The 20632-nt window shown below is 48.8% G+C and overlaps 1 pseudogene; it reads right to left on the bottom strand.

Moving 5' to 3' along the window:
- Positions 1–20632, bottom strand: part of LOC142312025 (uncharacterized) — a 164905-nt pseudogene that overhangs the window by 123419 nt on the left and 20854 nt on the right.

Raw genomic sequence — 20632 nt, 5'->3', positions numbered from 1 at the left:
ATCATCCACACACACACACACACACAGCCATCATCATCATCCATGCACAGACACACACACACACAGCCATCATCATACACACACACACACACAGCCATCATCATACACACACACAGCCATCATCATCATACACACACACACAGCCATCATCATCATCCACACACACACACAGCCATCATCATCCACACACACACACACACAGCCATCATCATCCACACACACTCATCATCATACACACTCATCATCATCGGACACACACACAGCCATCATCATCCACACACACTCATCATCATCATCATCCACACACACAGACACACACACACCCATCATCATCATACACACACACACACACAGCCATCATCATACACACACACAGCCATCATCATCCATACACACACGCAGCCATCATCATCATCCACACACACACACACACACAGCCATCATCATCCACACACACACTCCCACACACACAGCCATCATCATCCACACACACACTCATCATCATCGGACACACACACACAGCCATCATCATCATCATACACATACACACACACACACACACACACACACACCCATCATCATCATCCACACACACAGCCATCATCAAACACACACACACACACACACATACCCATCATCATCCACACACACACACACACACAGCCATCATCATCATCCACACACACAGCCATCATCAAACACACACACACACACACACACACACAGCCATCATCATCCACACACACACACACACACACACACACACACTCATCATCATCGGACACACACACACCACACAAACACAGACACCACAAACGTTCTAACGTGCCCTATGCTCTTGTTCCTTCCGATGCACCCGCCGGCAAAACAGCTGTCATCAGCGCTGCTGGGGTCGCGCTGCTGAGCTCGAGTTGAACGCCGCCGTCGATTGGTTCACCCCGACATTTGAGTGAACGCCGCCTTTGATTGCTTCTCCCAGGTGGCGTCTCCAATGCAGAAGTGCGGCCGGCCGCGGCTGCATTGTGAAAGTGCAGCTGGCGACCGCTAAATGACTGGTGGCAGTGGAGGGCAAATATCAAGTGTTCTGCACCGTGTGTCTGCGGGCCGCATAAATTAGACTGGCGGGCCGCATGCGGCCTGGGGGCCGCGTGTTTGAGACACCTGCCTTAAACTTTCTTTTCCACTAACTATTCTTTTATAGAACAAATGTGATTTAGAGAAGTCTTACTGAATGATGCATGTTCTCTTGATATTCTACTGATGGACAGGCATCCTGACGTTTTCTATTAGAATTTGCTTCTAAAATGTATAACTTTGTTCCATCAATAATGGCAAGCCGTCCTGGCCCAAATGCAGGTAAACAGGCCCAAATAATGATAGTACCAACACCATGGAGCACAGCTGGTAAGAGATTTTTATATTTTGTTGTTCTTTCTTGACATAAATATTCTCATTTAAACTTAAAAGCTTCACTTTGGTCTCATCTGTCCACTAAAACAAAGTTTCAATAGCTTGCGGGGTTGTCCAGGGATGGGCAGCAATGTTCTTTTGAAGAGCACTGTTTTTTTCCTTGCATTAATTTTCAATGTGTTAATGATGGTGCACATATGAATTTTAACATTAACCCCTTCACGGACTTTGCGCTTTCCATTTTTTTTCGCCATTCTCCTTCCGAGAGACGTAACTTTTTTAGTTTTCAATCAATCTGGTCAGGTGAGGGATTGTTTTTTGTGTAACGAGCTGTACTTTAAATGAAACCATTAGTTTTACCATATAGTGTACTGGAAAGCGTCAAAAAACTCCAAATGCGGAAAAATTTCAAAAAAGTGCGATAGCAATATTGTTTTTGAGATATTTTATTCACGGTGTTCACTATTACGTAAAACTGATGTATGGACGTGATACCTCAGGTTGGTGCGTGTCCATAGACACCAAAAATGAATAAGTTTACTTTTATCTAAGGGAAAAAAAAAAAAACAAGTTTGTCCAAAAAAATGGTATACATTTTACGCCATATTCCGTGACCCGTAGCGTTCTCAATTTTTGGGATCTGAGGCTCAGTGATTGCCTATTTTTTGCGACTCGAGCTGACGTTTTTAACGGTACCATTTTTGCGCATATGTTATGTGTTAATCGCATGTTATTGCATTTTGCGCAAAATTTGTGGCGACCAAAAAACGTAATTTTGGCATTTGGAATTTTTTTTGCTGCTACGCCATTTACTGATCAGATTAATTGACTTTATATTTTGATAGATCAGGCATTTCTGAAAGCGGCGATACTAAATGTGTGTAGATTTTGTATTTTTTTTAACCCTATAATTTTCAATGGGGCAAATGGGGGGTGATTTGAACTTTTAGGTTTTTATTTTTTTAAAATTTAAAACTTTTTTTTTTATTTTACTAGGTTCAAGGGGACTATAGTGATCAGGAATCTGATCGATCATCCATATCTGCTGATCACAGCTACACAGCTGAGATCTGCAGATATGCTGCTTTACTCTCAATGCTGGCGCTATGTCGACATTGAGAGAAAGTGACTCATGATAGCTACAGGCATCATCACATAACCTTGTGCTACCATGGTAACCACCGTAAGTCCCGTGATCACATCACGTGACTTACGCTTTAGGTGGTAAGTAAATGTTTATCGCGATTATAATGGCGCTGTTATTTTTTGACAGCGCCATTTAAGGGGTTAAAAGGGATGGGCAGATAACGATTCCGCTCGTGTCTGACAGGCACACATGTCAGCTGTAAAAATCAGCTGATATGTGCGCTGGGCTTTCCCTGCTGCTGGCACCATACAGCGGGCAGTAACACTATGACCGTTAGGACGTAATATTACTGCCCATGGTCGTTAAGGGGTTAACCCGTTCAGCCCCAGGGCGCTTTCCGTTTTTGTCTTTTGCTCCCCTCCTTCCGAGAGCCGTGACTTTTTTATTTTTCTGTCAATCTTGCCATATGAGGGCTTGTTTTTTGCGGGACGAGTTGTACTTTTAAATGAAACCATAAGTTTTACCATATAGTGTACAGGAAAACAGCAAAAAAATTCCAAGTGTGGAAAAACTGCAAAAAAAGTGTGATCGCACAATAGTTTTTGAGATATTTTATTCACAGTGTTCACTATATGGTAACACTGATGTGTCTGTGTGATGCCCGAAGTCGGTGCGAGTTTGTAAACACCAAACATCTATGGCTCAGTGATGGCTTATTTTTTGCGTCTCGAGCTGACGTTTCTAATGGTACCATTTTTGCGCAGATTCTACGTTTTGATCGCCTGTTATTGCATTTTGCGCAAAACTTGCAACGACCAAAAAATGTAATTTTGGCGTTTGGAATATTTTTGCCGCTACGACATTTACTTAATTGATTTTATATTTTGATAGATCAGGCAATTCTCAATGTGGCGATACCAAATATGTGTATATTTTTTATTTTTTAAACCTTTAATTTTCAATGGGGCGAAAGGGGGGTGATTTGAACTTTTAGGGTTCTTTTTTATAAAACTTTTTTAATTTTTTTTTATTTTACTAGTCCCCCTAGGGGGCTATAGCGATCAGCAATCCGATTGCTTTGCCCTATCTGTAGATCTCAGCTACACAGCTGAGAACTGCAGATACGCTGCTTTACTATCCGTGCTGGCATTATGCCGGCACTGAGAGGAAGTGACTCATGTTAGCTACAGGCGTCATCAAATGACCCTGTGCTACCATGGCAACCACCGAAAGTCACGTGATCACGCACGTGACTCCCGGTGGGGGATACGGTAAGTAAAAGAATTGGCCGCGCGCATATACATCTCGCTGCCAGACTTTGGCAGCAAGATGTAAGGGGCTAAATGTTGCGAGTGGAAGCGATTCAACTCGTAACATGCAGGCACACATGTCAGCTGTTGAAAACAGCTGATGTGTGCGGATCGCCGCGACCTGCCCATGGCAGGGGGCGGGGCTTAACCTCACACTCCTCATGACTGATAGATCCGTTATTGGTCGTGAAGGGGTTAAAGAAGTTGTTCGACCATAAAGGCCAACATTTGTTTAAGCTAATCTATGCTGTATTGTCATTTAAAACACCCCTACAGTTTTCTTTTATTCTAACTTTTATTCCTCTTGAATTATCACTTTATTCTCTGCACCCACTTTATTTACCTGTAGCTCAAGCAAACTTGACATGTTCCTGTTCTTGTCTGCCGAACCTCACAGTCAGAGCTGGCACCTCCCATCCTCAGTGTCCAGCCCCGCCCTCTGCACACACATTGGCTGTCATTATTCTGCCCCAGCACTGATCACTCCAGCATTGGAAATAACAGCAGAGATCCAGCTTCCCTCATCTGTGGCAGCACAATCACCTCACATCACATCCACAATGGTAATAGATAGGGTTGTTACATGTTCCTCACACCTTACAGATCAATAAATACTGCGTAATGATGACTGTATATAGCATCTAATGTGAGTCTGTAATAGATATATGTGTATGTTGTGTGTATATATCTAATATATAAAGCTGTGTGTGTGTGTGTCTGCTAAAGGAATCTGCACCGTCACACTTACAATCAAAACATTTTGCACAGCCATGTCATTTGACTCAAGAAACATCAGACTATGTTTGAGGGGAAAATTTAACCCCACGTGTGAGGATTAGTCTGAGGAATATGGTGAGAACTACAGTGCTGGCCAAAAGTATTGGCACCCCTGCAATTCTGTCAGAGAATACTCAGTTTCTTCCTGAAAATGATTGCAATCACAAATTCGTTGGTATTACTATCTTCATTTAATTTGTCTTCAATGACAAAAAAAAAAAAAAAAAATTGTCACAAAGCCAAATTCGATATAATTCCACACTAAATATAAAAAAGGGGGTGGACAAAAGTATTGCCACTGTTTGAAAAATCATGTGATGCTTCTCTAAATTTGTGTAATTAACAGCACCTGTAACTTACCTGTGGCACCTAACAGGTGTTGGCAATAACTAAATCAAACTTGCAGCCAGTTGACATGGATTAAAGTTGACTCAACCTCTGTCCTGTGTCCTTGTGTGTACCACATTAGCATGGAGAAAAGAAAGAAGACCAAAGAACTGTCTGAGGACTTGAGAATCCAAATTGTGAGGAAGCATGAGCAATCTCAAGGCTACAAGTCTATCTCCAAAGACCTGAAAGTTCCTCTGTCTACGGTGCGCAGTGTCGTCAAGAAGTTTAAAGCCCATGGCACTGTGGCTAACCTCCCTAGATGTGGAAGGAAAAGAAAATTTGACGAGAGATTTCAACGCAAGATTGTGTGGATGGTGGATAAAGAACCTCGACTAACATCCAAACAAGTTCAAGCTGACCTACAGTCCGAGGGTACAACAGTGTCAACCCGTACTATCCGTCGGCGTCTGAATGAAAAGGGACTGTATGGTAGGATACCCAGGAAGACGCCACTTCTTACCTCGAGACATAAAAAAGCCAGGCTGGAGTTCGCCAAAACTTACCTGAGAAAGCCTAAAACGTTTTGGAAGAATATTCTCTGGTCAGATGAGACAAAAGTAGAGCTTTTTGGGAAAAGCCATCAACATAGAGTTTACATGAAAAAAAAAAGGCATTCAAAGAAAAGAACACGGTCCCTACAGTCAAACATGGCGGAGGTTCCCTGATGTTTTGGGGTTGCTTTGCTGCCTCTGGCACTGAACTGCTTGACCGTGTGCATGGCATTATGAAGTCTGAAGACTACCAACAAATTTTGCAGCATAATGTAGGGCCCAGTGTGAGAAAGCTGGGTCTCCCTCAGAGGTCAGGGGTCTTCCAGCAGGACAATGACCCAAAACACACTTCAAAAAGCACTAGAAAATGGTTTGAGAGAAAGCACTGGAGACTACAAAAGTGGCCTGCAATGAGTCCAGACCTGAATCCCATAGAACACCTGTGGAGAGATCTCAAAATGGCAGTTTGGAGAAGGCCCCCTTCGAATCTCAGGGACCTGGAGCAGTCTGCCAAAGAAGAATGGTCTAAAATTCCAGCAGAGCATTGTAAGAAACTCATTGATGGTTACCGGAAGCGGTTGTTCGCAGATATTTTGGCTAAAGGTTGTGCAACCAAGTATTAGGCTAAGGCTATGTCCGCACTTTGCTTTTTTGCTGCTTTTTCAACTGCAGTGTTTAATGCCAAAATGGTTGTGTTCTGCTTTTCAAGCAAAGTCTATGGGAATTTGGGTTTCTTGTCCGCACTATGCAGTTCAAAAAGGTGCCTTTTTGTTGCAGAACTTTGGTCAAAAACTCAGCTTTGCAGGGCAAAACTCAAATGGCAAAAACAATTGACATGTCAATTGTTTTTGCCATTTGGGTTTTGCACTGCAAAGCTGAGTTTTTGACCAAAGTTCTGCAACAAAAAGGCTGCAGTTTGAACAGCATAGTGCACACAAGAAACCCAAATTCCCATAGACTTTACTTGAAAAGCAGAACACATCCATTTTGGCATTAAACGCTGTAGTTGAAAAAGCAGCAAAAAAGCAGGTAAAAAGCAAAGTGCGGACATAGCCTAAGGGTGCCAATACTTTTGTCTGGCCCATTTTTGGAGTTTTGTGTGAAATGATCAATGATTTGATTTTTGTTTCATTCTCGTTTGTGTTTTTTCATTGCAAGCAAAATAAATGAAGATAATAATACCAAAGAATTTGTGATTGCAATAAATTTCAAGAAGAAACCGAGTATTGTCTGACAGAATTGCAGGGGTGCCAATACTTTTGGCCAGCACTGTATGACAAAGGTCAGTCAGCTATCCCTGTACCTCCCTGCACTCTAGCAAAGAATCCCCCAGATCTACTCAGCAACTAGTGAAGGTAACAAATGAAATTAAGATTACAGGAGAATCTCCAGCCAGAGCAAGCCCTCCTGCTGAGTGAATTGTCCTGCTCAGGAGGTAGGAGGAGAACTACAAGTTTAAAAATCGAGCCTCAAAAAAATAAGCCCAGTCTGGACGGAGCCGTTGAAAGAGTTACAATATTGGGGAGTGCACTGCTTCCACAAATTAGGCATGCATATTATCAGATTCCTGGACAGCAAGATGCACGTCACACATATTCCCGCTAAATTGTGAGATGTACGTGATGCACCCTAGGACTTTGGGGTATTTGGTCACCGGCTGTATATTACTGCCGGCTCCGTGACCCTGGGGGTCGCTTAATAGGGGATTTATACAAGGGAAAAATAAAAAAAATAAAAACTTTTTTTCATGGCGCCACCTGCGGTATGCGGCTATATGAGGAAAGCTGCCGCTGCAAAGTCTCTCACTGTTCGGGCTGATGGTATTGGGTAGCTTAGGTGTGATGGCTCTCCGCAAGTAGAGCTAAGCCCCAGGGGAGGATGATGGTGGTAGTAATATATTGTTGCAAGTGTACAGGAAGAACTCAGACAACACAGGGGCTGCGGTTTAACTTGTGCTTTACTCACTGGTTCAGGAGTTGCTGCTACCCGGTTTGTGCTGCTCCTTACCAGTCCGGTATGCCCTTTGTTCCAGTGCTGCTGTAGTGAACTGGTGAGCTTTACTTCCATGCACCCTGTAGTAGTTGGTGGGTCCCCATGGATTGAAGAGTTTTTGGGGTTCCCCTTCTGTTGTTTCCGTCATGGCCCGTACGGCAGGCAGCTTGAACCTCTCATGGATCTGACCTCTGTCACCGTTCCCAGGTTCCCTCTCTGCTGCTGTGCCTCGGACATTAATGTCGGTAAGGTCCTTGATAATCCCCTCACCGTGCAGATATTTATCAGGCACGCCTGTAACGTCTTCCTGAGGGCTCTGTGCCCCATTGGTGTTCGGCCCAGTGAGTACTACGCCGTACTCCCTTTGGCAACCGTACTCCTTTTTACTCAGTAGTCACTTCACACGTGCTGACTGACTGTCTTCCTTCTCCTTTCTCCCTCCTCAGACTGTCACTTCCTGTCTGTCTAAGTGAAACTGCATTGACCAGCCCCTCCTCCTCCCAGGCTTCTGACTAGTGGATTGGATGCATCCCAGCCTATAGGTGACCACCCGTCAAGTCCATCTCTAGCCTATAACCCAGTCTGGGGAAAAGGGCGTGGATTTGTGTGTGCCTTGTTTTAGTTACCAGCACTGGACTTCCAGAAATCCGGGGTTAGATGTAGTACCCTGTGGCCCCTGACAGTCAGGGGTGCCACATACGTAGCAATCAATAATTAATAACTGGCTGTAGGAACCCCCAGACCCACCGTAATTCCTATCTATGATTAGACAAACACCTGAGGGGAAAAATAATGGTTATATCTTCCATGGGGGATGCTCAAGGGAAGAAATATGGGGTCCGCAATTTGCTAATATAACTGTCACGATTATTTACATGGCAGTCTACATCCAGCCTTATCAAACTTATTGTCTGCACCAGGATAACGTCTGAAAGGCATTTTACTAAAATTCACACAGAAGCCTCCAGCAGATCCAGGAGACACATAAGATACAGAATAACCTTCCCCTGACCTATTCCATACCTGGACGTTTCCCTCTAATACACAATTGATTCAAAGGGTTTATGGCAGATTTCTGTTTTCTGGAGTAAAACACTTTGTGTAATAAAATATTGCAACTTGACGTTTTTACGCCAGTCCCGGCCAGATCCACCAAAGTGGGCAGAGAATGGACAGGGCGCGGTGTCGCCCCTCCGGAGAATAGTTCATAAGTTCCTCTACTCTGGTGGTGTAAGTTACTCCAGAAATGATACTGGCAAGGAACACGCCATAGAGAAGACGTGCAGAATTAATATACTGGCAATTTCCTCTTAAGGAATTCTGCTCGTCTTACCTCACACACCCCTTCATTATGAATGAGACCCACAGTGCAAGTCTTAATGTAGGAGCATAAAGTCCACATCAAAAATTTCATGTGAATACACTCTGATAAATCATATAAAGTTATTATAGAAGCCAGTGATGGAGTAAAATCTGTGACTTCTCTGCATTTAGTGGTCACTACTCACCTGTGCGGTTATCTGTAGGAATCTCCTCTTTACACCGCTCATCACCCCTCACATATGTCTCTGTAGTATTAATATGGGTCAGATCTTCACCCTGAAATAAATATTGTAAAGTCACAGACAGATGGAGAGGTCGCGTGAAATGATTCAGAAGAACAGAAAAGATCATAAATGAACAAAACGGACACCAGTAGATATCACAGAGCTGCAGATCTCCTATATAATCCAACCTGTGGCCTCCTAAGGCTATGTGCCCACGAGAGCTTGCATCTGCGGATTTTGCCGCGGAAAACCTGCGGATTTATCTGGATTTTCCAGATAAATTCGCAGGTTTTAGCATGTACAGTCACTCCCTATGTTATCCTATGGGACATGGGGAGTGCTGTGTCCACGCTGCGGAAAGTGCGGCTGCCGAACATGCTGCGGATGTCCGCATCCGCACGTATAATTGCATGTCAATTATTCATGCGGAATTACCTGCGGATGTCCCGGCCCTCCGCTATGGAGATAGAGGCCGGGACGTCCGCAGGTAATTCGCATGAATGTCCGCATGTTTCCCGCAGATATTCCGCTGGAATCTCGCAGCTAAAAATAGCTGCGGACGCCGGCGAGCAGCTGCGGGAAACATGCGCTCGTACCTGCGGATACATCCGCAGGTACGAGCGCCCGTGGGCACATAGCCTAATTGTAACCAGCAGTCTCCATAACCAGAAAATTGTCAGAAGATCCAGACAACATCTAATGTCTATGATCAGCTTTATCCTGTCATCTCCACCAAGTATAAACCATACACTGAATGGCCACATTATTACAGACACCATCTAGTAGCGTTGGATTTCCTTTGGCATTTAGGAGTTCAGCAATTTATCACATCAAAGATTCCAGGTGATGAAATAGTTCTGCAGGATTACAGGCCCATGGGGGTGAAGCGACCGATGGGAGGGCCGCGGGTGTGTGTGTATGCTCTATTCCAACAAAATCCCCATACTCAGATTTTACCGGTAGTAACATTTCTTTACTAGGAAACATGTTTATAATACAATCAACTGAGCTATCTGCACACATGGGTATAGGAAGCCCCTGGACTTTCACTCCTTCCGGGTATGCAGCAAGAAAAAAACAACAACAAAATGGCGGCAACTTTCCCTAACTTTCCCTACAAACACGTACCAGTCTATCCCGAACGAAGATGTCGCTCCCACGTCGCAGGCCTGGGGTCTCGCGGTGATGGGTCCCGGTGCAGCGCTGGAGAGATGAAGCTCCTCGGTCTTTTCTTTTCTTTTATCTTCCCCAGCTGGTGACGGATTATAAGTAGTCTTTTGGTCCCGGAGCACGCCGGGCAGAAGAAGGCAGGTCACAGTCCCTGCAATTACACTCAGATGGCGGTGCTCGGTAGTCCGGTTAACTCCCTGAGGAAAACAAAGTTCTGCAGACTGGGAGTGACAGAAACTGCTTTCACCGGGTGATTTCTTCCTGACTTTTGCGGCAAAACGAGCCCTCTCTTCAGGGAGACCACACGCAGGACTCTCCTCACTGAGCTCCGGAGCTGAACAACACTTTCCCGCGTCTTCTCTTCTGGTTTTTCACACACCAGCTCCTGTGGGGAATTTCCCAGCTCTGTGTTTGTCGTTGTACAGTACGCCGCTGCCCCCTTGTGGGCAATTGCTGGAACAGTATTCAAAGCCATTTCTACAGAAGGGATACAGTCGGACTTGTTGACCCCATTACATACCCCCCCACTTAAAGGTTGGCAGTCCCTGTCAACTACCGTCGGTTCCCAGGCAGCGATGACTGCAGACGTTACAGGGGTTGGTTGAGAAGTGGGCCATACGTACTGGTCCCTGTAAGACCGCCCGGGCGGGATCCCAGCAGTGGTGCGGTCAGTGCGCCTCAAGGGTCGGTTGTTCCCCTCCCTGTCACTGTCTCTACGCCCCACTCCAGTCAGCACCCCGGGGAAAGAACTGGGTTGTGTAGGGAGGTCACTGATCTCAGAGTCAAGGTGATCACTGTGCCGGGAAACGTCCGTGTCGTCAGTCGTGTTGGTAGTGTCATCCCCTCCGGGTACTGTGGTAGGGGAGTCAGGCTGGGATCGGCAGGGCCGCAACATATTTCGGTGCACAGTGCGGATGCTGTGATTGTCTTCACCCCGCACTCGGTATACATGCCCGTTGGGGTAGGGGCGTTCGATTACCCGGTAAACCTCAGTCTCCCACTTGGCTCGAAGTTTCCCTTGGGGCTTCTTGATACGGAGCAGGACTGGCTGTCCCAACTTCAAGGGTTGCTCTTGCACGGGGAGTGGATCAGCATGTATCTGGCCCCGGATTTGTTTGCTCACCAGTCGGTGTACCGTCTCCATCTTCTGTCGGTGAGCATTTAGCCAGGAGGGGTAGTTATGGCAGACGTCAACTCCAGGGCGAAATAGGTTCAGGTCATGGACCCCTTTTCCGGGGCGACCAAAGAGAAGGGTGTGTGGAGTGTAGCCAGTCACAGAGTGGACCTGGTTGTTATAGGCCCATACTAAATCAGGAAGGAATTGAGGCCATTGGTCTTTCTTATCATCGGCCAAGGTGCGGATCAGCTGGAGTAAGGTCCGGTTGAAGCGTTCACATGCACCGTTCCCTTGTGGGTGATAAGGAGTGGTCCTCGACTTCTGGATCCCATACATCTGGTGCAGCTCTTCGATGACTCGGCCCTCGAAACAAGCCCCCTGGTCGGAGTGCAACCTCTCCGGGCACCCGTAGACATGGATGAACTGTCGACAGATGGCCCGAGCAGCCGATTCAGCCGTCTGGTCTTTGGTAGCGACAGCGACAGCGAATTTTGTGAAGTGATCCACCATGACTAAACAATACTGATAGCCACTGCTCGCCGTCCCAACCAGCAGATAATCCACCATCAACAGCTCAAGGGGTCTGGATGTTTTAATTGTCTGAACAGGTGCACGCTGCTCAGAGGACTTGTGTAGTTCACAGGTGCGACAGGTCTGGCAGACGTCTTCAACCAGCTTGCGAAGCCCCGGACAATAGATGGACTGTTGAACCCACCGAAAAGTCTTGTCCATTCCGAAGTGTCCATTCCTTTTGTGGGCCTGGACCACCATCTCACGGGCCAATTGTTCAGGCACTACAACTTGTGCGCATTCTTCCAGCATGTGTGACAAGAGAACCTTCCGGTATAGCACTCCTTCTCTCAGAATCAGCCGGTCCCACTGGCTGAGCAGGGTCAAGGTCCCGGTAGACAGTCGCGCCCGTATATCGGCGGGAGGCTTCTGCTGCCGTTTCACCCATTGTTTGAGTAGAGCCCAATCGGGGTTCTGGTCCTGAATCCTGCACCACTCCTGGGGTGGCAAGGCGACTCCCACCGGAGTTCCAGCTTCGCCCACAACGAGCTGGCGGTGATCCACCATCTGTTGGGCGAGCTTTGCAAAGTCAGGTGTCTCGTCCCCTTCTAATTCTTCATCCCGGTCTCGGTTGAGTAAGGGGTATGACACTCTAGACAGGCTGTCCGCATTTTGGTTCTCAGCGCCAGCCCGATACTTGATCTTGTAATTGAACTTGGAGAGCCGAGCCATCCAACGCTGCTCCATGACTCCGAGCTTCGCATTTTCTAGATGGGCCAACGGGTTGTTATCGGTCAGGACTAGTACTTCGGTCCCCGTGAGATACCCTGCAAATTTCTCCGCCATAGCCCACGTTAGGGCCAACAGCTCCAGCCGGAACGAGCTATAATTGGTGGGGTTCTTCTCGCCCTCATGTAGGGACCGACTGGCATAGGCTATGACCCGTTCCTTGCCGTCTTGGACCTGTGAAAGTACTGCCCCTAGACCCTGTAAACTGGCATCGGTGTGTAGTTGGAAGGGCAGGTTGTAGTCCGCATATGCCAGGATGGGGGGAGACGTTAAGGCACCCTTTAGGGCTTGGAAGGAGTCTTCCTGGCTGGGTCCCCAGCGGATGAGTCGTCCTCTGGGGCTGTTGGTGGTCCCTCGAAGCAGATCCTGCAAGGGTGCAGCAAGCCGGGCGAAGTTTTTGACGAACCGGCGGTAGTAGCCGGCCAACCCCAGGAAAGCCCTGACCTCCTTGACGTTTGTGGGCTGCGGCCAATCCCGTACGGCGGCTATCTTCTCTGAAGATGGCTGGACGCCTTCGGCTGAGATCCGGTGACCCAGGTAATTGATCTCGGGCTGCAGAAGACGGCACTTGTTGGGTTTCAACTTCAGGCCATGTTCCCTCAACCTACTGAACACACGGCCCAGCTGCTGCAGGTGTTCTTCAAATGTGGCCGAATAGACTACAATGTCGTCCAGATAGATGAGGGTGAAGTCGAAGTTGAAGTCTCCCAAGCAGCGCTCCATCAGCCGCTGGAAAGTCCCCGGCGCGTTGTTCAGACCAAAGGGCATCCGGTCAAACTCGTACAGGCCCATGGGTAAGATGAAAGCAGTCTTCTCTCTATCTTTCTCATGCATAGGTACCTGCCAATATCCGCTGGCCAGATCCAACGAGGAGAAGTATTTGGCTTTCTTCAGAGCTGTCAGGGATTCTTCGATCCTTGGCAGAGGGTACGAGTCCCGGATGGTGCAAGCATTCAAACGGCGGTAGTCCACACAGAATCTCAGGGATCCGTCCTTCTTCTTGACTAACACTACCGGCGCCGCCCAGGGGCTCTGGCTTTCCCGTACCACTCCCGCGTGTAGCATGGAATTCAGGAGATTTTTCACTTCTTGGTATTGCTGGGGAGGAATTTGGCGGTACCTTTCACGGATAGGAGCAGTGTCACCGGTGGGGATCTCGTGTTTGATACTGGTGGTGCACCCAAAATCGGTGTCGTGCCGGGCAAAGGACGCCTGATGCTCTTGGAGTAGCTCTTCCACCTGAGACACCTCCCGTTTGGAGTATTGGGATACGTCCAACTGACACTTCTCTCGGAGTTCTCGCCCCACGTTGGTGTCACCCGCGACAGCGGCCATGGTAGAGACCGTCACTGTCCAATCTCCCTCTGTAGACGGTACAAACTGGAGGGGGCTCATAGGGTTCACCTCTTCGGTTAGAGCGTAGACTCGGCCGAGCTGTGTCCCGGCTTCTAGGTCAACGCTCACATTAGCCGTGTTGCCCAGCCTGACAGGAATTCTTCCCTTTCTCACTACTGCTAGAGTTCGTGCGACTAGTGGGTTCAGCTTCCCCTCCCTCGGGGAGCGCGGCTCAATCAGCACCTCCACGCCTTCAAACTGTCTCATGGTGCCAAGGGGTAGTGAGATAACTGTCTCTTTTCCAGCTGGTAAGGTGATCCTAGTATGGCGGGGTACGGTGACCGTGGCCAGCGGCAGCTGTTCTTCGGTCATTCGCTGGAGGTTGCAGGTCCGGACCACTTGTTGAAAGGCACGGCGGGTGGCCTTATGTGCGGTCACTCCTTGCCAGTACTTGGGCCCCTTCTTGGTAAACAGCACCAGATTCAGGTCCTTCAAGATGTTCATCCCAATAATCATGGGCGTTTCTGGTTCAAAGCCTTCCCTGACCACAATTATCCCTCTCTTCCCGAGATCTTGGCCACAGATTTCGGTGTTCATCCAGGCAACTCCCGACACCGGAATGGGTAGATTATTGGCTGCTTTGATCTTGATGGCGGTATCAGGGTCATAGGCAACTCGCGGTTTTAGACATTCTTCGTAGAACTGCTCGGAGATAGTGGATACCTGAGACCCAGTATCCATTAACCCTTGTACGGCGATCCCTTCCAGTAATACTTCTAGGGTGGGGCTATTTGATGCAAGTTTGTTCCGTGGCTGGCTCTGTTTTCCTACACCCCTCTCTTTGGCATCCCCTGTCGAGTGAGCCTCTTTGACATGGGCGTCTAGTTTAAAGGCGGCCTCTGTTGTGGGACCTGACTTGCTGGTTCTGGTAGATCGGACTGTGGAGGAGCTTGAAAGTTCTGAGGGCAACGGTTGGCTCTATGGCGGGGATCGCCGCATGTCCAGCATCTTCCCATCGGCCGGCTGGGTTGTTGTCTCGCTTGCCGGCCCGCCTGTTGATCTAAGGTGAGCTGTAACACCTGTTTCTGCAACTCTGCCACCATCTGTTTCAGTTCCTCCGTGTTGCTGTTCGGCGTCCCGATATCAGATATGGACCTGCAAGCCGCGGTATATGTCTGTGTCTCCACGACAGGCCCCCTTGAACGTTCTATAGCTTCTTGTTTGACCTCAGCGAACGTAAAGGCCGGATTTATCCGGAGTAGATCTTGCAATGAGCGGTTAAGGTACGGGTCTCTCAATCCGGTCACAAACTGATCTCTCAACACCAGGTCACGGGTACCCGTACTAGCTATCTGTTCTTCTTTTCTACAGGCTTGTTCTAGTAGCACTTGAAGGGCATTGGCATATTGAGGGATGTCCTCCGACTCGAGTTGCGTCCGCCGGAAAAACATATAGCGCAATGTTCCCGCATATGTGGTCGGTCCATAGGTGTTCTCCAGCACCCGCACTAAGTCATCCAACGTACGCTGGCCCCTAACCGTCTCCAGCCTGACTGTCGTCCACGCTTCCCCTTCTAGTGTTAGCATGGCCATTTCTGCTAAGGTCTTAGGGTCAGTGTTATACATTTCCCCCACTATCTTAAGTTGTTCAGTCCATTCCGTTACAGGATAGTTCCGTCCGTCAAACTTCCTCACCTGATTGACAATAGACGGCGGGGGAGCTGTCTGGTTATAAGTTACTACCGGGGGATGATTTTGTTGGTCACACATCCTGCCGACTACGCCACATGAAGCGACCGATGGGAGGGCCGCGGGTGTGTGTGTATGCTCTATTCCAACAAAATCCCCATACTCAGATTTTACCGGTAGTAACATTTCTTTACTAGGAAACATGTTTATAATACAATCAACTGAGCTATCTGCACACATGGGTATAGGAAGCCCCTGGACTTTCACTCCTTCCGGGTATGCAGCAAGAAAAAAACAACAAAATGGCGGCAACTTTCCCTAACTTTCCCTACAAACACGTACCAGTCTATCCCGAACGAAGATGTCGCTCCCACGTCGCAGGCCTGGGGTCTCGCGGTGATGGGTCCCGGTGCAGCGCTGGAGAGATGAAGCTCCTCGGTCTTTTCTTTTCTTTTATCTTCCCCAGCTGGTGACGGATTATAAGTAGTCTTTTGGTCCCGGAGCACGCCGGGCAGAAGAAGGCAGGTCACAGTCCCTGCAATTACACTCAGATGGCGGTGCTCGGTAGTCCGGTTAACTCCCTGAGGAAAACAAAGTTCTGCAGACTGGGAGTGACAGAAACTGCTTTCACCGGGAGATTTCTTCCTGACTTTTGCGGCAAAACGAGCCCTCTCTTCAGGGAGACCACACGCAGGACTCTCCTCACTGAGCTCCGGAGCTGAACAACACTTTCCCGCGTCTTCTCTTCTGGTTTTTCACACACCAGCTCCTGTGGGGAATTTCCCAGCTCTGTGTTTGTCGTTGTACAGTACGCCGCTGCCCCCTTGTGGGCAATTGCTGGAACAGTATTCAAAGCCATTTCTACAGAAGGGATACAGTCGGACTTGTTGACCCCATTACAGGGGCATGAAAGCTTCTTACATTTACCGAAAATTACACTGAGGAGCTGACAGGCACTGAACATCCCATTCTACCTCGTCCCAGAGATGCTCTATAGGACTAAGATCTGAGGACTGTGAAGGCCGAGGAGGCAAGAAAAAGTAATGTCATGTTCCTGATATAAAGAAGTGGAAGATCCCGGCACCCCCTGGAGAGAATTGCTGTGTGACATAAAGCTTCACTTGTGGAGCTGCAGAATATACTGTTATTACAGGACACTGATGGAAAGTACTATCATTATATGGTGAAAGCTATGGGTCATTGTATTCACTCTAATGTGAAAGTTATGGGAGAAAAGGCAGCTGGGCAGGGAAGAGTTACAGAGGGTCAGTCCTGCAGCTGGGCAGGAGAGAGTTACAGAGGGTCAGCCCTGCAGCTGGGCAGGAGAGAGTTACAGAGGGTCAGCCCTGCAGCTGGGCAGGGGAGAAGAGGGTCAGCCCTGCAGCTGGGCAGAGGGAAGTTACAGAGGGTCAGCCCTGCAGCTGGGCAGGAGAGAGTTACAGAGGGTCAGCCCTGCAGCTGGGCAGGGAGCAGTTACAGAGGGTCAGTGTAGCACCCTTGACTATATCAGGGTGCTACAAGGAACTACATCCTGTACTCCAGGGTGCAGGGCCTCCCCCCCCGTTTTTCCAGGTTCCCATCAACAGTGTCACTGACATCCGCACTACAAATCCCAACCACACCTCACACCAGGACTGGACAGACACACCAGTAGATTGGTCAAGTTGGATCACGGCCGCCCACCTAGGGGTCAGGCAGACTAGTGGGAGGGGAGACAAAAAGTAGAGATTTAGCCCTCAAAGAGTGAGGAGCAGGGGAGTTGAAGCTCCCAGGGAGGCGACAGGTTTGGTCGCAAACGGTGGTCCGGGACCACAGAAGTCGGGGAGCGGTATTAGGAACACTGGACAGGAGTGTAACAGACGCAGTCTAGGAGGACTGTTGGCACCAGAAAGCCCAGCCATCTTACCGGTACCGAGCACGGCGGGGTACTGGACCCTAGATTAGGGAATAGCTTCAAGCAACCTGATAATTAACCTGTGGAGGATAGTCTCTTTATGAACTTTCCCCAAAAGCTCAGTGATTGGAGGCATCAGCACAACGCGAGAGATAGGGTTCTCCAAAAACACAACCCACTGAAATCCCAAGTGCCAGCCACCAAGAGCACAGCTGCCATACACACGGCTCAAGCCAAGGGGCCACAACTGTCAAATAATTTGTGCACGGAGGCAGGGCTCCGGACTTACCAACCAAGTGACATTGGTGGGAGCGGGACCTGGACGGGCTTCCCCCCGTAGAGACTGCGGTGCCTAGAGACCTTGGTTTACCATCTGCGTGAGTGTCTGCTTAATCCACCTGATCCAACACCACGACTACCTCAGTGAGTAATCTGACCCCTGCACCCTACTTCCCAAGGCCAAGCAAGCTACCCGTTTACCAATTACCCACTATCCAGGGCCTTCCCTGCCTGCGGAGAGACTGACTCCTGGCTGCCCCCACACCATCTTCCCTGGTACTCCCATCGGCAGCGGCGGTACTCCCCTTTACCGTAACCCGCAGGTGGCGTCTCGAACATTCATCCCCTGTAAATATCACCTTACATTTGAAGTGAAGTGGCCGCAAGCCCCCAGGTTCGGAGACCCTCGAGCCACAGCAACCCCGGATCCGAGCAGTTCGACTGCTGCTGGGGCGGCACATCAGCCCTGCAGCTGGGCAGGGAGGAATTACAGAGGGTCAACCCTGCAACTGGGCAGGGGAGAGTTATATAGCGTCAGCCCTGTAGCTGGGCAGGGGAGAGTTATAGACATTACATTCATTTTATAGCATGGGTCATGATCCTCCTACCAAAGAGTAATCAAGCTGCTATGAAGGCATGAACTTGGTCTGTCACAATGCTTAGGTAAGCTCTAGTGTTTAAACATCAATCTACAGGTATCCGACGACCAAGGATTACACCATCACCAGATTCCTGACATGAAGGATACATGGATTCATGCTGCTTTTGCCTATTTCTGACCCATCATCAGGATATGCTGCTGTAACCTGAAATTTACCAATGTTTCTCACTGCTCAGTGATACAATTTATTCTCTCTTTTGCTCAATGAAGTTTAATTTCGGTTTCCCTTAGACTACAATGATTGTCTTCTGCTATAACCCATCTGTGCTAAGGAACGATGACTTAATTCTAATACATTAGATGACCACCATCATTCTATTTGTACCGCAACGCGGCCTCATCTGCGGCCGCCGAGCTGCTCGGATTCGGGCGCCTCTGGACCCGGGGGTGACGTCACTCTGGAAGGATGTAGTGGCGATACACGCAGGGGTTTGGGGTGGTTGTTTGGTAAAGTTAGTGACGCCACCCACGGGTTGTGGTGATCGTAGGATGGACACCACCGCTGCAATTGACTAGGCCTCCCGTGGGCAGGGGCGATGGTCCCTGGGGCCCGTACGGGGAGTGATGCAGGCCGGGGTGCAGGGCGAAGGGTCACGGTGCAGCGCGGTGCGGTGCCTGACGGCACTGGTGTACTCACTCTGACACAGGAAAAACTGAGTCTTTGATAAACCAAACGGCAGGATGGATAGGGCCCACAGCCGGCTGCGGTGTTCTCCCTGGACGGGTTGGTGATGGCTGTCGTTTCCCTGCACCTGTGTTATGTTTTGAATGACTCCGGTGCCTGGACACTGGTAGTCCGCTCCCCGGCGTGTAAGGGGCCGTAGGAGCCCGTTTGCCCACAGGCGCTGGCCCTTTGGATCTCTTGCCTGTGGCAGTGGCACTTATCCGGGATGGTTGGGCTGTTGCAGTCAGTTGGGACTTGGGTGGGAATGAACCCCTGAGGTCCAGATCGCAATCAGTAAATTCGACTATCAGGGCGGCTTCTAGCCTAGTCGGGGTCGGAGTACCCTGCCTGGTGCTTGGCTCCAATCGGCTCCCCGGTTCGGTACCGGTGGGCCACCGCCCGACCCCGGTCCTACGGTTCCACCGACGGTGCGCCAACTCCTGCAGACGGCCACCACCGTCTGCCGACCTTGCTGGAGGTGCCTGGACTCCGACTCAGACACCTAGACAGTCCGTGGCAGGCCTGATCCCAGGTCTGCCCGTGCGTGTCTCTCCTCTCCTCTCACTCCACTCTACTCAACTCCACTGTCTTTGTTTTCCCGCCTCCGGGCCTTTGAACTCCTCAGTGGGCGGGGCTAACTGCCTGGCTCCGCCCCACCTGTGTGTGGACATCAGACCCTGGAGGGTGGCAACAAGGGTTTCTGTTTGACTGTTGACTTCACCTGTCCGGGGAAGGGGTGTGTGGTGTCATGTCTGACTACCTGGCTAGTCCAGGGCGTCACATATTCAGCTGCAGATACCTAAATGATGAGATGATTACACCCACAGGATCTAATATCACTAAAGATTTTTCCAAGCTCTCACCATTCATTATACTCTTGACATCAGTTCATGTACAAATCCAGGGAAACTGTCAGTTTTTGCAATACCGGTCCTGGGTAATCTAGCAAAATTGATCGTATTCGAAGTCATTCAAAATGTTTATCTACAGATTTCATATTCTGATCACTGATCACTTCATTATACGCTGCACTACACGGTCATGTGTGTAATAGGTTTCACATGTGAGTGTCAAAGTGTCTCTAATTAATTAGCCAGAGTATAATACTGGTGGCTAAAAGAAGACTGAGCGCAAGACCTTCACAGCCGTCTACACATCATAGGGAGATTTCATGACACCTTCTCTCCATCTACCTGATCATCCTGAGGAACATTGGGATCTTCTTGTTTACAGTCCTGTGGAAGAAGAGGACGGGGACATCTCTCTGGTGTTGTCCTCTCACTGGATAGAACTGGAGGAAACACATACAAGGACTGAATTCATTCTTTACATACAGATAATTATAGGCCGTGTGTATTTAGTCCTATCTATTACCTGGTGATGTGAGGGGCTGAGGAACCTCCATCACCACATCCTTGTACAGATCTTTGTGGCCTTCTAAATATTCCCACTCCTCCGTGGAGAAATAGATGGCGACATCCTGACACCTTATAGGAACCTGACACATACAATGATACCGTC

The sequence above is a fragment of the Anomaloglossus baeobatrachus genome, chromosome 5 (assembly GCF_048569485.1).
Source record: "Anomaloglossus baeobatrachus isolate aAnoBae1 chromosome 5, aAnoBae1.hap1, whole genome shotgun sequence".
Classification (NCBI taxonomy): Eukaryota; Metazoa; Chordata; class Amphibia; order Anura; family Aromobatidae; genus Anomaloglossus; species Anomaloglossus baeobatrachus.
This window is presented reverse-complemented; position numbering and strand designations above follow the sequence as displayed.